Source organism: Corapipo altera, unplaced genomic scaffold, assembly GCF_003945725.1.
Source record: "Corapipo altera isolate COAL_440 unplaced genomic scaffold, ASM394572v1 77b, whole genome shotgun sequence".
Taxonomy (NCBI): domain Eukaryota; kingdom Metazoa; phylum Chordata; class Aves; order Passeriformes; family Pipridae; genus Corapipo; species Corapipo altera.
The window spans coordinates 1,952,977-1,958,356 of NW_020884933.1; positions in this window are offsets into that span (position 1 = coordinate 1,952,977).

The following is a 5,380-nucleotide window of genomic DNA, read 5'->3' on the forward strand; positions in this document are numbered from 1 at the left end:
AATAATAATAATAATAATAATAATAATAATAATAATAATAATAATAAATAGCAATAATAATAAATAGCAATAATAATAAATGGCAATAATAATAATTAGCAATAATAAAAATAAGAATAAATAGCAATAATAATAAATAGCAATAATAATAAATAGCAATGATAATAACTAATGATAATAACAATAATAATAAATAGCAATAATAATAACTAGCAATAATAATAACTAATGATAATAACAATAATAATAAATAGCAATAATAATAAATAGCAATGATAATAACTAATGATAATAACAATAATAATAAATAGCAATAATAATAACAATATAATAATAGCTATAAATAATAGAAATATAAATTAGCAAAATAATAATAGCATAATAATGGCAAACTAATTATAATGGTATAATAATGATAGTAATAATAATAATAATGGTGGTAATAATAATAATAATCATAATGTGATTCTGTTACATTTAAACAAAAGGACCCACATGGGTAAAATTTTAGCCAGCTCTGCCCAGGCTCACTCCTTCCTAGTGGATAAGCAGGAATGACAGTCCTAGGCCAAATGGGAACATCAGGTGGAATTTAAGGGGTCTCTCACTTTATTTTACCACAAGACCAGGGGGGTTGGAAGTTGCTGCTTCACAGCTTCGTGTTTTCTGTGCTTTCCTATTTCGGGATAATTGCTCCGTGTAGCATTGTAACTTCCACGCCATGGGTTGTTACATTCTTGCTCCTTATTTTTGCTCTCAGAATATATGATGCAGTTTCTGTTTGTGGACTGTTTTAATAGCGAGGTGGCTGAGACAAAGTTTACTCAATAAACTTGCCTTTCCCCTTGAGCAGCTTTAGCTTAGATAAACTGGCTGTGAAGTCCCCGTTTAGCGTGGGACTAGGACTGTTTACCATTCATCATTGTTAGTTAATTGCTGTTTGGTTAAATATTTAGTTTGGATTAAGTTCTTTTATGCCCCTTTCTTAAAAAAATAATAAATAAAGGTGTGTTTAGCAATGCGGTAAAAGGCTTTTTAGAAGGCTTTGCAAAGACACTCTGCAGGAGGGAAGCTCCATAAAGCTTCTTTTTGGTATTTTGCATTTAAATTTTCTTACTTGTAGTTTGTTGTGCTGTTATATTTGTAATTACACAAGCTGAAGCACCAAGGACATTGGACTGTTTTCTGGAGTGACTGCAGACTTGTCTTCGCTACCAGTGTCATTGTTTTATCTGAGAAGAAAAAAAATCATAGAATATCCTGAGTTGGATCGAGTCCTGGCCCTGCACAGGACAGCCCCCAATACAGTTTTCATCGTGGTTTAAAGCCACCAAGTCCACCTGGTGGCCTGCAGATGGACCATGTTTGGTGTAAGAGGACAGTGGGAAGGGCAGGTTTGGGAAAGGCACCGAGGAGGGACTTCACTTAATACACTGAGCCAGTAACAACCCTCCTGCTTTTCCAGCCCTGTGAGGTGTTACCGAGCAGCAGGGTGAGGAGCTGAGTGTCAGGGTTAAACCCCAAAACAGTTCTGTGATTTCAGGTGCCAGGTCCTGCTCCCTTCAGAGGCGAATGGCACCACGAGTATCTCCACTCCAGGGGGATCCCGGTGCCCCAGCCTGCACAGAGCAGCTGGATCTGGTGGGACACAACTCAGGGGAGGCCTGGGAGAGACCAGGAAGCCCCCACAGCACTGGGGAGGCTGTGGGAGATCAGTGCCCGCTGGAAAGGGCCTTTTTTGGTACAATGCAGCAGCGGTGACCCGGTCGCTACATAAACAAGAGTTTAATTTTGGAACTTTAATGTTTAACAGGCTCACGTTTCTTGTGCTCAGACATGTTCTCATGCACTGCCCCTTTGACAAAATACTTCTTACCTACATCATTGTCCTGCACTGGGTTCGTGATCCATTGGAGGGAACATTTGTTCCCGGGATAATTCCTGCTCTTAGTGTGACTCTGTCAGACTGGAGCAGGGTTTTATAAGGGTGGCCCTTCTGAGCTCTCCTCTACCATGAACAGAACACCAGAGGGTGTGGTGATGCCCAGAGCAGCAAAGCCCAGCCTGGGCAGTTACCTACAACAACAGCACCACTACAGGCCAAGGCCCTTTGGAAGGCAGGCACAGGGATCCATCCTGACCTGGGACCTCTACCAAAAGTGACCTGTAGAACTCACAAATTGTAAGTTATACTTCACCAGCTCCTGCAAGGAGAGAGCCTGGAGGGCTGTTGATCCTCTCTTGCTCTCTGTGGCTTTTCTCTGCAGTCAGCAACCATCCCACAGAGGTTGGTGAAGGTAACTCAGGTATCTCCTGGGAGGGAACAGAAGCTCTGCTTGACCCTTGCTTTCAGAGGCAAAGGTGGTTTCTCATCTGTGGTCCAACCCTTCAGCCTTGACTGTTCTGTTCTAAAACCACCAGAGAAGTCAAGAGGAACAGGAAACAAATTGCATTGAAAGTGCTTTGGAGGAAGGAGTTACCATGGAGATGGGAAGTCGGGTGGTTTTATTTAAGGTTATTAGGAGGCAGTAGGTCCTTCCCAAAGTGGTCTCAATACCACAACTTCTGTCTTTCTGTCTTTCTGAAGCTGTAGGGCGTTGCTGTAGGGGTCTCCCTCCCTGCCACTCTCTCCAGTCATGGAACAACTGCATCTCCAGCTTGGGAGTCTGCAGATACAGTAACCCTGAGCCACTCCAGGCAGCCCCTTGCAATGCCAGTTACCTGAGGGGGAGAGATTTCCCCACCCTGTGGTCTGTGAAGTGGATTTAGAATCATAGAAAGGCTTGGGTTGGAAGGGACCTTAAAGCTCATCTCGTTCCAACCCCCTGCCATGGGCAGGGGCACCTTCCACGTGATCAGGTGGCTCAGGGCCCCCTCCAACCTGGCCTTGAACACTTCCAGGGATTTAAAGAAGGAAGCTTTTGTTCTTTGTGCTGTAGGAATGACATTAGTGTTCTGGGAAAGAAACACTTGCCTTTAAACTACGATGCAGCATTTCCTTTATGGTCCTAATCCTTTCTCACCTGGGTGCCCAGGGCGGTGGCCCTCCCACAGCTTTCCCAGCCAGGTGGCCAGTTCCATAAACCACTGGGAGAGGGAATAATGCAGACTTTGCACCCTTTAAATACGTTTTAATGGTGCAGTTCTCAGCACTGGCTATGCTGGGCTGTGAAATGAGCAGGGACTGTGTTTGGCCCCGGTGTGGAACTCCTCTGTGCTGTGTTTACCTGGCCTCCCACAGGTTCCCAGCTCTCTGTGACCGTGGGGCCGTCACGCTGCCTGCTCAGCACAGTTTGTCACCTCAAAGGAATGATGCAAATAGAAGAATTAGCCCTGCCCTGTGCTGGGACTGCACAAATCCATCATGCCAGGAGCCTGCCCTTCACCCATAGGGAGCACCCAGGGAGGAGCACCCAGGAAGCTGCAGCCCTTCCCACATCCTGCAGCCAGCTCTCCATGTACTGCTGAGTTACACCGTGTCCATCACTCCCTGTGTTCACTTAGGGCTTGTGGTTTGGGTTGGTTGTTTTGGTTTTTTTTTTAACCTATCATTCTGAACCTACAAATACTGAATTTAATCAGATAATTTTTTCCCCAGCCATCCTTCCTTCCTTTACTCCTCACTGTTTTGCCTCAGTGATTTTGTATCATCTCCAAATGTTACCAGCTCACTGTTATTCAATTTTCCAGAAACTCCCAATATCCTGGCCTGTGTCTTCAGATACATTTGGGCACCAGCAGTTCAGTTTTCACCTGCACTCAAAGTTTGGTGAATGGTCATCCTAAGGCAGCTCATCTTGGACAACCTCATTTTAACCTCACTGTTCTGAGGCAGGAATGGCTTTAGATAACCCAGGTTGCATCCCTGTGGGTGGTGGGTTTGGCATCAAGGCTGTGCAGAACCCAGTGCTCCCTCCTGCAGTGGCCTCACACACACTTCAGCTGCAGCAGAGAGGGGAAGGAATGATCCTTCTCCAGCAAAGGGGCTGCAGGTCTCCAGAACAACCTTACAGAAATCACCTGCTACACATCACCAAGGGAATTCTAACCAGGAAGGCTGGGAAGCAAAGCCCTGGGAGGCCAGAGCTCCCAGGGGGTAGCCCTGATGAAAGAGGGAAGACTGGGATGTAGGTCTCAGTCATTCCTGGCTCACTGATGTGCACATCTCATGGCCCTAATTACACCTCCCATATCCCATCTGCTTCCCTGCATTCCCCTTGAGCCCCTCTCCTCACCCCATCAATGGGTGAAATAGGGTACCCTAAAAGCCAGAAGGCACTGTCCTACACATTTCCCCTTTCACAGAGTCCTGAATTCTAATTAATGTCTTGGACCTTTCACCCTGCCATAGAAGCCAAACATCCCACAGACCTGCTCTTTCCACAGAATCAGACAAGCCACGTTCCCAGTGATGCTCCTCTCCCCTGGAGCTGCTGCTGTGTCCATCCACCCTGGCACTCCATCCTCCCGTTGCCAAGGAGCTGACTGTGCTGCTCAGAGCCCTGGGCTGCTCCAGCATTCCTGCTCTTCCTCTGCCTCCTCCTCACCTCCCACTCGGCCTCTCCCACGGTTGTGCTGGAAACGGGAATGCTGCAGCCACCACCTCCCGTGTCGGGATGTGCACATGGATAATCCCAGTGGTGGGACTGTGAGGAGCAGGGTGTTACTACCACGGGGTGACAGGCACCTCTGCGAGATAACTCAGGTTGCCATGGTTACAGGTGGAAAATAGGGCTGTGGGTTAACTCGGGCCAGCGGCGCACGAAGCACGACATCCCTTGTCATCCTGGCACACCTGAGGCACTGTGAGCTGGGGTGGCACCCCTCAGAAACCCCTGAGTCCCCACCCAGCCGGGTAGAACTTCCCAAAACTTCCCAAACAGGAGTTACTGTGTGCAGCAGCCTCAGGGATGGCATGGGGTTGGGGTAGAGCAGCCTCCTGTAGGTGGAAGGAGCCCGTCCCAGCCTTGGGATCTGTTCTCTCTTCTGGGTGCACCCCAAACTTTAACACCTCATGTAAGCTCTGATTTTCCTGAGCTTTCACACTCTGAATATTTAAGAGGAATTTTCAGTCAGGGAAGCACTTCACCTGGAGACTGTTGTTCCATCTTGGAGGTAGAGGAGCAGAGGGCACTGGCACAGGCTCTGATGGAGCAGCCAGTGATGCTGTTCCTGGCTCCCAGAGAGACAAACCACACAGATTCCACAAACAGGAGGTACAGGGCCTGCTGGAATGATCCCTCTTGGAAGTAATGCATCCCACATGCTGATGGCCCAGCCCTCAGGAATGAAGTGTGACAGCGTGGGAATGGATCTGAAGAGCAGAGCCCGCAGCCCAGGGCAGCCACAAATAAATTGTGCTCTCACTATTAATCTCTTA